This window comes from Bufo bufo, chromosome 6 (assembly GCF_905171765.1).
Source record: "Bufo bufo chromosome 6, aBufBuf1.1, whole genome shotgun sequence".
Lineage (NCBI taxonomy): Eukaryota > Metazoa > Chordata > Amphibia > Anura > Bufonidae > Bufo > Bufo bufo.
Genome location: NC_053394.1, coordinates 426,422,589 through 426,435,168, shown reverse-complemented (window position 1 = coordinate 426,435,168; position 12,580 = coordinate 426,422,589).

The window sequence follows — 12,580 nt, the reverse complement described above, 5'->3', positions numbered from 1 at the left end:
TACACATTGTGTTAGTCTTACTGTAGGACCTAAAGGGATTACAAGACTTCCAAAGCGACCTGCTGCGCCCCTTAAGGTCAGGCATTAGGTATCAGTTTTGCAAATACGGTGGTCTTCCCTTTTGTCAGCAAGACCTTTTCCCTGAATTAACATTGAATGTCCATGACTAGGAGCCTTCTGCCTCATCAGAATTTTCAACATTTCTAGGATATTCATTAAAGAACCAAGGAGTGATTCAGGCCAGGTGTACCTATGTAATTAACTACCGTACATAAGGCTAGCGCAGGTTAAGGGGGCACAGCTGCCGCATGGCCTCAGGTACAGATAATTAAGACTACATTAGGCACACCTGGCCAGTAACTCTGTAGGTTGGACTGTGCACAGATTGTCCATTTTTCAATGGGTATTTAATGAATGAAGAAGGTGATGACTTGCTGCCTCTTTCAGGAGGGAACAATTTTATCAGTCAGGTTTGATTTTCACAGACAAACCAATTACTGCTTCCCCCTCTCCTCATAGAAAGCGGAGGACAAAAAATCCAGCCTTGATGAGGTGTCCTTTATTGCCTTTTGTTACCTAATAGAAGAGCTGTCTCTGTCCAAGGGCATAAGCGTGCACAAAACAACTTCTATTCAGCAAATATCTTCTGCATAAGTTTACGACCACACTGTCAGGTTTACTGACGCAGTTTGGGAGCCAAAATCAGGAGTGGATCATAAAAAGAAAGAAAATACAGATACAACTTCTCCTCTTTTTTACTCCTGGTTTTGGCTTCCAAAACTGCATGCAGAAACCTGATCGTGTGGCCGTACCCGAACAGGCAGTGGGTGGGGATCTACTGTACCAACTAACCAGTTCAGCTTTGGGCTATGTCTAAGGAAGTTGTCCTGGAAGTCCCTTGGTTTTCACGCTTTAACACCTATACAGGGATCTGGTCTTTGCTGTAGGGGAGCCACCAGGCTACTACCCTGTTTCCCCGAAAATAAGACAGTGTCTTATATTAATTTTTGCTCCAAAAGATGGGCTAGGTCTTATTTTCAGGGGATGTCTTATTTTTCCATGACACAGGGGGATCAGAGGGGAGAATCAAAATGACACAGGAGAATCTGAGGGAAGATTACAATTTTAGTACCCTTTCTTATCCTCCTGTGTCATTTTGATTCCCCCCTCTGATCCCCCTGTGTCATTTTAAGTGATCCCCCTCCCCTGTGCCAGCGGACAGTGGATTATTTAGTCTCCCCCCCCCCCCCTCCTACCTTCACCAGACATCCCCCACCACTTTATCAGACATTCATCCCCCCCCCATACCTCAGTCACCCCTGTGTGTCCGTGCCGGCCAGATTCCACACAATGTGCCCGATTCCTGCCCTGCGCAACTCACTCACATTTAGACAGTGAGTCAGCCAGACTCCGTCAGGGCAGAGCGAGCAGCAGGCGGCAGCTTGTCCTGGCAGTGGCGCAGGCTCTCTGATTTAAAGAGACCTCGCACCGCCTGAACAGCTCTGGCTGTGCTGCGGCCAATCAGTGAGCTGCGCGGCGGCGCCCGCCGCTACGATCGGGAGGAGTCAGATGCCTTGCAGTGACTTCTGGGACCTTATATTCCGGGGGGCCTTATTATCGGGGAGGCCTTATTTTCGGGGGGATGCCTTATATTTCAGCAAGAGGCAAAACTAGAGGTAGGTCTTATTTTCGGGGGATGTCTTATTTTCAGGGAAAGACGGTACCTCTGGAGATAGTCCTGGTAGAGTTGGCACCAAGGAATCAGGCAATATTCATAGTCAGAAACCAAGGTCGGGGCAAGAAAAGTTTGCATACGTATCCATGAAACTGGTCTGTCAGGTGTTACAGGCCGGTGGGTGTAATATTACATCCATACCTGTGCCAGTGGGCGCTCTTCCTAGCAAGCAGCGCCGCCAGCTTCCTGTTGCCTTGGTGATCAGGCCAGGCCTCCTGAAGACAGGAGCATCAGCAAATGAGATTGAGCGCTGACTCATCCAGGGGAGTGACATCACTGGTCACATGACGCAGGACACTTCACGTGATCGAAAATGCAGCCTATTCAAACAGGCAACTGCTGGCCGGACTTGCCAGTGATTAAGGAGTCTATCCCTTATTTAGCTGGTGATTTACAGTCAGGTCCATAAATATTGGGACATCAACACAATTATAACATTTTTGGCTCTATACACCACCACAATGGATTTGAAATGAAACGAACAAGATGTGCTTTACCTGCAGACTGTCAGCTTTAATTTGAGGGTATTTACATCCAAATCAGGTGAACGGTGTAGGAATTACAGAAGTTTGCATATGAGCCTCCCACTTGTTAAGGGGCCAAAAGTAATGGGACATAATACTAATCATAAATCAAACTTTCACTTTTTAATACTTGGTTGCAAATCCTTTGCAGTCAATTACAGCCTGAAGTCTGGAACGCATAGACATCACCAGACGCTAGGTTTCATCCCTGGTGATGCTCTGCCAGGCCTCTACTGCAACTGTCTTCAGTTCCTGCTTGTTCTTGGGGCATTTTCCCTTCAGTTTTGTCTTCAGCAAGTAAAATGCATGCTCAATCGGATTCAGGTCAGGTGATTGACTTGGCCATTGCATAACATTCCACTTCTTTCCCTTGAAAAACTCTTTGGTTGCTTTTGCAGTATGCTTTGGGTCATTGTCAATCTGCACTGTGAAGCGCCGTCCAATGAGTTCTGAAGCATTTGGCTGAATATGAGCAGATAATATTGACCGAAAAACTTCAGAATTCATCCTGCTGCTTTTGTCAGCAGTCACATCATCAATAAATACAAGAGAACCAGTTCCATTGGCAGCTATACATGCCCACGCCATGACACTACCACCACCATGCTTCACTGATGAGGTGGTATGCTTAGGTTCATGAGCAGTTCCTTTCCTTCTCCATACTCTTCTCTTCCCATCACTCTGGTACAAGTTGATCTTGGTCTCATCTGTCCATAGGATGTTGTTCCAGAACTGTGAAGGATTTTTTAGATGCCGTTTGGCAAACTCTAATCTGGCCTTCCTGTTTTTGAGGCTCACCAATGGTTTACATCTTGTGGTGAACCCTCTGTATTCACTCTGGTGAAGTCTTCTCTTGATTGTTGAATTTGACACACATACACCTACCTCCTGGAGAATGTTCTTGATCTGGCCAACTGTTGTGAAGGGTGTTTTTTTCACCAGGGAAAGAATTCTTCGGTCATCCACCACAGTTGTTTTCCGTGGTCTTCCGGGTCTTTTGGTGTTGCTGAGCTCACTGGTGCGTTCCTTCTTTTTAAGAATGTTCCAAACAGTTGTTTTGGCCACGCTTAATTTTTTTGCCATCTCTCTGATGGGTTTGTTTTGTTTTTTCAGCCTAATGATGGCTTGCTTCACTGATAGTGACAGCTCTTTGGATCTCATCTTGAGAGTTGACAGCAACAGATTCCAAATGCAAATAGCACACTGGAAATGACCTCTGGACCTTTTATCTGCTCATTGTAATTGGGATAATGAGGGAATAACACACACCTGGCCATGGAACAGCTGAGAAGCCAATTGTCCCATTACTTTTGGCCCCTTAACAAGTGGGAGGCTCATATGCAAACTGTTTTAATTCCTACACCGTTCACCTGATTTGGATGTAAATACCCTCAAATTAAAGCTGACAGTCTGCAGGTAAAGCACATCTTGTTCGTTTCATTTCAAATCCATTGTGGTGGTGTATAGAGCCAAAAATGTTAGAATTGTGTCCATGTCCCAATATTTATGGACCTGACTGTATATTTTTTCTGACGTCTGAATTTTGGACCTCTGTGTCTATCTGACCACTACCCCTTTGCCTGACAATTTGGACATGACATGACTTCCTGGTTTGGTACATTTCTGTATTCAGTCTTCTGATTTGGCGGCGTTAGTTTGTTTTTTCCTGGTATTGACCTTGGCGTGTACGACTCTGCTATATTCAGTTTGGTGTTATTCTGGTTCTCGTTAGCCAACCCATCTCATCAGTTATCTGCTCTGTGTCTGTCACTATGTTTATTATTTTCTCCTTGCCTTTTATCGCTGTAGACCTCTGCACGTAGTAGGAAGGGACTAATATTCAGTTGCAGGCCATCATCTAGGTGTGGATTGTGCAAGCAGGTAGGGACAGAGGTGCGGGTGAAGTTCAGGGCCTCACTAATCCCTATAGTGACATCAGGGAAGGCAGCAATGGTTCAATAGAGTAGTCAGGCTATAGTCAGGGCAAGCAGTGGATAATCAGAGTCAATGAACAGGCAGAGGTACAGTACACAGACAGACAAACAGATAAGCACACCTTCACTGGAACACTAGCCAGCTAGGAACTTAAAGCTGAGGTGGAAGGTGTCTTAAATAGACATAAGTAATCAGCCACTAGCTGGAAGCAGCCCCTTTAAGAGCCGGGAAGCACACACCCTGAAGCCAGGCTTGGAGGCCTGCACAAAGCTGCGCAGGCCATGGCTTGCAGAGATTACATGAGACACTGGTGGTCATGACTGATGCTGGTCACCAGCAGGGGGTAAGCGGATGCCAGCTGAAGATAGGTGAGTAACCTGTGCCTGCCCTGGAGAGAGGGACAGCGGTGGGCACGGGCTGCCATTGTAATATTGTGTATGGACAGTTAGACAATATATTCTCTGAGCCTAAGTGGTGTACTTAGAAGGGCACTGTGAGTATAAGTTAAAATGTCAGTGATTTGCTTATAAGTTAAAATGTACCTTGAGGCTCCTAAGCTCCACCAGTCTCTCCTTCCTTGAATAAGTTCTCATATTAGCAGTGCATTTATCTTTCCCATCCTTTCATGGTCAGCCATCCACTGAAAGGAAAGGAAGTTCTCAAGGAGAGTGAATAGTAATCCCATCCTAAGCAAGGCACTGCCCAGTGTCTATGGCCCTGGTAGGGAAAGCTTTGACATTCGATGGAGCATGAATGCTCCTGGTTCTTAACGCTTTTGTTCTTTTGTTGGTTCCTGCAGCGTTCCAGTTGTTTGCATCGTGAGGGCTCCTTGACTGTGTCTCCTGTTCTGGGACTGTTCAGGCCAGAGTCCTAGACACAGTAAGAGGGCAAAACATGAAACTTTACCTCCTGAAATGAGGCTCGGAGAATGGATGACTCAACATATCAATGTCTTCTGCTGTTATTCCTGGTACCTAAACATTAGTCATGGCCAACAGAAAATACCCACATGTCCTAAGGGGTGGGCACAAAAACAAGAGAAACATTTTCTGTATTTAACCTCCCCTTAGAAGTGAGAGAAATCCTATGGTGGGAAACAAAACAAAACCAAAACCCCATCAGCAATCTTCTTAGATCGATTGCGTTTAAGAACCTTATGGCAACCCTGTCTATATGTTCAATTAGGACCTATTGATATCAGAGAGGTGTCCGATATTCGGAGCTGTGACCAGTTAACTACCCCAGAGAGATATTGCCAGTCTCGAGAATTTAACACAACCTTGTATTCATTTAATAGAATAGGCATCTTGTAATGCAAATGTGTAGTTCCCTGTAGTTTTGCCCAGGATCACCAGTGGATCCACATTTAGAAAATGGGTTCTCTGGCTGATTATTTCTTTTTTAAAGGTTCAGAATAGTGGAAAATAATACCATAAGTGATACCAATCCCCTCCTCTTCCATGGTAACTTCCTGGTCCATCTCAACACACCATCTTCTATGGGTAGAGAGAGACCAGAAAGTATAGACCCACATGAGACCGTGAAGATGGCCTGGATCTTTAAGGAAAGCATTACTTCTTTGATAATTTTTCATCATTCTGGTCTGTGAATAGAAAAAAGGCACAATCTTACTCTTGTAGGGGAGGGGGTGGCATACAAAAACCGAAGTAACATCTCTAGACAAAAGTGAGCCAAAAGTACCAAATTTGTGCAGAGTTTGATACATTTGGAGAAAATTAAAACAACATATATTCAAGGCAACACTTCAAAAAACCTCCTGATGATAAATTAACTCCTAAAGGGGTATTCTGGTAATTTGAAGTTAGCTTTTTATTTGGCTATCTCATAGAGATGAATGGAGTGGCAGTTTGCATACTTGACCTTCCACTCCATTCATTTCACGGGGCCCTGTGAGGTACATGGCCTCCCGTTCTTGTAATCTGCAGGGTCCCGGCGGCAGGAACGCAACCCCAATACTTCAGATAGGGGATAACCTCAAATTACTGAAATACTGACATGTGGCAGAAAGTTCTGTGCAAGAAAATCAGTTTAATTCATCTAAATGGGGTTGCTTCTGCAGCACATGGACTTCTACAAGCTGCATTCAGAGGAATGGGACTGAAGCTAAAATGTTTGCAGCAAACCTGCCTCATGTAAATTCAGTCTAATTCTTCTCTGTATTTGGGATTCTCTGAAACAATTAACCTCGCTCAAGAGAGTAAGTCAACCTGGAAAATACTCCATCGGGCTGAGGTTGCTCTTCAGGCCTTGTTCCCACAGAGAAATTTTGGTGCAGCTTTCATAAAAATAGTCTATGATCCTTTGTGCCAATCGTCCTTATTTTTGAAGGTCTTCTACAGAGAGATAAATGACTTCAGTCTGAGCACAATTCATGCTCACAGCTCCAGTAGTTGCTTCTTACAGTCACCTCCGGTACCCAACCATCCATTTTTTAACTGTAGACCATTTCACCCTATTTTTTATTAATTTTTTGCTATTTCCATGTATCTGGGTGCACATTTATTATTTTACTCTACAAATAAAACATGGACATAAACATGTCCCGTAGTCCATTAAGAAACAAGAGGACAAGATTGTGTAGATCTGCGCGGGGCGCGTGTTTTGCCTTTTGAATAATAACCTCAGTCTGTACTCCATATGGCGCATATATATACGCTGCCGGTCTTTGGCAGGCTTGCATCTAACCTACTCCTGGTGATGAAACAGTTAATTTCATTACTTGGCATGGGATAAACGGCATTCCTTTTTCAGACCTCTCACCTTCGTGTCATCAGATCCCGGCCAAAGCGGGGCACAGTGCAACCATTCAACGAGTGCTTTAATTGGAGCGAGTGTGCAGGACCAGTCATTGATCTTACGCAGCCATCTCACCTCCATGTTCCATGCAAAGACAGACGTGTTCTTGAGTGCCGGGATTACGGTCAGCTTTACCACAGGCCAAGGGAGGGGAGTCAGATCTGCGAGATAATCCAAAATTTCTCCCCCTCTGATAATAGATGCTGTTTTACCCGCTCCCAGTGGGGGACCACTTATTCAACCCTTCATCCATTTAACATAAGATCTGGAAAGCCTTTCAAGAGCTTCGGAGAAATTAGCTCATGCGTATAAGCTAAAACATCAAAACCATTTTTTAGATTCTGCAACCCAGTGGGGAACAGGTGGCTCCTTTCCAAGATACTCCTATATTCATTTCTAAGCGGGCATTTAGTCAAACATAACGGCGCAGTGTAACTGTATAAACAGTAATTAAAGACGAGCTACGGCCAATGCTAATCTCCATCCACGCGGTGACCCGCCGGGGGCACAGAGTAAACTGAGCTGTTAATACACTTTCAACAGCTGAGGGTCTTACCAACATTTACGTCATTGGTGTGAGGATATGGGTATTTTTTTTGGTATTCTTTTCACTGCAGTCGAGGTGAGGGTCCACTAACAACCTACGCTTGAAAATTAAATTGAGAGATGCTAAAAGGGGTTGGACTCTGGACAATCCCAGTTTGTTAGAAGGGCCCCCACACAAAAAAAAACTGATGGTGGAGTTTCACACTGCAGAACAAGGTGGGGCCTAGGAGCAAGTGTGCAATTTGAAATAAAGCATTGCAGGTTGTCCACTGAAATCAATGGGTTGACCATATAGGTAAGGACATTCCTGGTCCTCCAGACGTTCTTGGCAGTGTTCCTAAAAGAATGATCCCCATATAAACTGAAGGTTCACCAATAGGGTACTTAAAAATAGGTTTTCTAAGCTCTTTGCGTTTCCTCTAAATTTAATTCACTTAGTTGTCAAGTCTATCTTTTATTCTACCCCATTCTCATAGAAAAGCTAGTGTCAACCAGAAGTGGAGATCATTACAGCTCCCACTAGTATCTACCTAGTTATCGTTAAAAAAAATATGGAAATAGGGTTGTCACGCACCTGAGGGGCTAATTGCCGCGGTTCGGCAGATTGCATGCCCTGTTATTGAGGCCGGGTGCCGGTTCTGTGATACCGCCGCCGGCACCCGCTGCCTATACTTGAATTAATGTGTTTTACATTCATTGGTGGTGCAGTGGCCACAGTCTATCCCGTCCTCCTCCCTGCCATCTCCCCACTGGTGGAAGCGGCAGCCGTGTCACAGTGGGGAGGGAGGGACTCCGTCCTTCTCCACTGTGCTAGTGAAAAGAACATGGCGCGCGCAGCCTAGTATCGTTAAATATTAAGACCCAGTATCGTATCGATCCAGGTCTAAAAGTTTCGATTGGGTATACCCGGTGCAACCCTATATGGAAACCAAGGGAATTTGGCGCCAGTTTTCTGCTACTGTATCCTAAGGCAGCAAAACTAGTGACACAGACCGTGAATCAATGGCAGAGTCACTTCTTTTAATTCGGCCAGCTCTGGCGGGTCCTGAGAGAAGGAGTCAGCTTAGTGTCAGACATGGGTGCCAAGGGCCCACCAGTAAAATTTATTTTGGGGGCCCACCGTATGAATACATTCAAATATTACCTGACACAGCAGCAAGACGCTACAAGATGATTGATTATGGGGGCTCCTGCAGCGACTTTGAGAAGATGGATTCCTGGGAAAAGAGGACACTGGCTGGCATGTCTCTGTGTCTTCTCAGCCACATGATAATAAACTGGGTAGTCTCTCAAATAATCTACCCAGTTTTTATATGAACATAGGGTGGCTATACACTGTGCCATGCGCCACTTGTGCAGCTGATGGGAGACTAGGGGCCCACCGGGGAATACACCTGTACCCCGGTGGGCTAGTCCGAGCCTGAGTCGGCTCAATTTACTGCACGTGCTCAGGAGTCTTTGTATTAATGAGCTCCCAGACCCCTCCTCCCACTGATTGGCTACTCTTTCCCTAATCACAGGAAAGAAAGCTGTCAATCATCCGTGGGAGGACAGGGTAGGGAGCCTCAGCTCAGGAAAATTGGGGTTTCAGTGCTCGTCATGCTGGTGATTCTCACCACTGTTTTAAAAGGGTGAGACTCTCGGAGCAATGGGGGCGTTGCCATTACACCTAGAGCCTCTGCCCTCTCTGCCGCACCCTCGCCACTTTGATTGACAGCGCTAGGCAGTGAAAACGTCATGGTGCTTGGCCCTGTCAATCAGAGTACCAAGGGTGCATCAGTTGCAGAGAGAGCAGAGCCTCTAGGTGTAAGGGTAACGCCCCCATTGCTCCTAGAGGCTCATTCGCATATATTAAAACTGGTCACAGATCCCTTTTTACTCACATATCTGGAGCATTTTTTTTTTTTTTTACTTTTCCAAGGATGGATAGCAGCTCATCACACGAGAAAATCAAGGACCGACATCTCCCATTAGCGCTTGTTAACCCCTTCCTCCCCTGCATAGATAGTAGTCCCAGAGGTATATAGGGTATTTAATGTACCCACAATTTCCTTCTCCGCTATATAGTTCTATGCATTAAGAAGTATGGATGAATGAATGAAAGGTGTCTGTACCGCTTCACCTGCTTCTCTATGAGATCACTACTCCTGCACTGAGCAGAGGGGAGCAGGGGAGCTACTGAGCATGTGCGGGAGAAAGGGGAACCTGAAGGATAAACAGCAGGGGGCGCTGCAAGAAAGGAATAATGTACATTTAAAAAACAACAACAATATTTTTATTGTAATAATCCTTCATTTGAAATAACCTATTCATTGCATAGTATTACTTTTCATGGGATAACCCCTTTAAGATTCCTTAATTGGTCAAGCAGTTTTTCCCCGCATTCTAGGACTGTCAGCAAGCTATAAATCAACAGTACTTACCATAGTAAGGTCGGAAAAATTCCGAGGAAGCTACTGAGCCAAGACAGGTGCTATTTATGCCTCACATTAGTTTCTATTGATGGTTTCCACTTCGTCTACAATAAAATCACACGAGTCTTGACGGTGTCCGTACACATTGGATGGCACAGACGATTCTAACAGGGCTGGTCGACTGATTTGTATAGGAATGTCCTGGTTTTCCCCTATAGGTAGATTGGGCAAACTGGATTTCAACATGCCTGATGCTGCAAGAGATGGGCCACAACCAGAGGAGTCTCTCAGCAATTTATTAGGCTCTCCTCATTTAAAACTCAAGTTGTGAGTGCACATGTATGGGTTTGGCTGTCAACTATCTAAATTGTATGGGATATTCGGGCAGATTATCACTAATGAGCGTTCATACGAATGCTCGTTAGCTGTATTTGGCCCATTAAAAGGTGTCACCGATTACCTGATGAATAAGCAAAAAACGCTCATTCATCGGGTAACATAGTTTTAAGGCTGAAAAAAGCCCTCCGTCCATCCAGTTCAGCCTGTTACCCTGAAACGTTAATCCAGAGGAAGGCAAAAACCCTCATGAGGTAGATGTCAATTTTCCTCATTTTAGGGGATAAAATTCCTTCCAATCAGGCAATCAGAATAACTCCCTGGACCAACGACCCCTCTCTAGTAGCTATAGCCTGTAATATTATTACACTCCAGAAATACATCCAGGCCCCTCTTGAATTCCTTTATTGTACTCACCATCACCTCCTCCTCAGGCAGAGAGCTCCATAGTCTCACTGCTCTTACCGTAAAGAATCCTCTTCTATGTTTGTGTACAAACCTTCTTTCCTCCAGACGCAGAGGATGTCCCCTCGTCACAGTCACAGTCCTGGGGATAAATAGATGATGGGAGAGATCTCTGTACTGACCCCTGATATATTTATACATATTAATTAGATCTCCCCTCAGTCGTCTTTTTTCTAAAGTGAATAACCCTAATTTTGATAATCTTTCAGGGTACTGTAGTTGCCCCATTCCAGTTATTACTTTAGTTGCCCTCCTCTGGACCCTCTCCAGCTCTGCTATGTCTGCCTTGTTCACAGGAGCCCAGAACTGTACACAGTACTCCATGTGTGGTCTGACTAGCGATTTGTGGTAGGACTATGTTCTTATCACGGGCATCTATGCCCCTTTTGATGCAACCCATTATCTTATTGGCCTTGGCAGCAGCTGCCTGACACTGGTTTTTGCAGCTTAGTTTGCTGTTTATTAAAATTCCTAGATCCTTTTCCATATCAGTGTTACCCAGTGTTTTACCATTTAGTATGTACGGGTGACTTGCATTATTCCTTCCCATGTGCATAACCTTACATTTGTCAGTGTTAAACCTCATCTGCCACTTCTCTTGCCATGCCTCCAATCTATCCAGATCCCTCTGTAACAGTATACCATCATCTTCCGGGTAATAGATCATTAGTGCGGTCCTCTAAATGACTGCTTATGGCTAGAAGATGGTGAAGCCTAAACAGCCTCTGCTGCCCACAAACAATGATTCTGTATGGGGATGAGCGATGGCCTTAGTGATCACTGCTCCCCATACTGTGGAGGAGATCACTGCAATTACATGCAGCTTTCTCCTCCACTGACGAGCAGGCAATTGTCTGGAAGGAACCCTTCCTTCCTGAGAATTGTCTGCACTTTTGAGCAGTGTAAAGGGGCCTTTAGAGTTTTCAATCCGTTGTCTTTGAATTTCATTCACACTAAAGACAAGGAGCAGTCTAATCTCCACTGACAACCCCAAGGAACATCAGGTCTGTATGACTACAAATGGAAGCAGTACCAAGAAGAACATTATTTTAGAGAAATCCCACATTTTTACCCACCCCCCTAACACCTTCTAAAGTGCTGTTTCAAAGACAGGCTGCACTGGGCTCCTCTGCCTCCTTTTATTTGACATATGATTAAATAGGTAAGCAAACAATCCATCAGTCCGTGGGCCAATAAAAATGTCTTTATCTGCCGCCTTTCAAACTTCATTCAATCAGTTCATTTACTTGACAGGCGATAAACCATCCACCGCTAGGAACAAACCTGTGGCAGCAGATGGCGGCTGGAAGCACGGGCCGTCCGTTCTACATATCAATTGTGTCGTTTAGGTAAGACATGGTGCGCTTTAGCTAAATATGAAACAGTTCTTGTTTTACGAGATCATAGGACCCGACAGAACAAAAGACGCTACCTAATTCATCACATGGATAAAAGTGCCAGCAAAACAGAGCGTCCTCTGAAGGCAGACATAATCTCTGATAGTTCTTTGAAGCCAGATGGGTGTGGATTTCTCACTTGGCACCCTATTCAGATGGTCTGGATACTGAGTTTTGGGGCTGTCACTTCTAATCATTTAGTTGGAGGTTCACATATCTTTTTATTATCCTTTTTTTTTTTTTAAAGGACTAGAAGGGTCCTTACACGTGAGCTGATTCCAGCCTAGAAGTTTCAGCAATATAACAAATTTATCTCCACTCATTTAAAGGCCTCATGCACACGACCGTTGTGTGCGTCCGTGTCCGTTGTTCCGTTTTCCGTGATTTTCTGCGGACCCATTGACTTTCAAT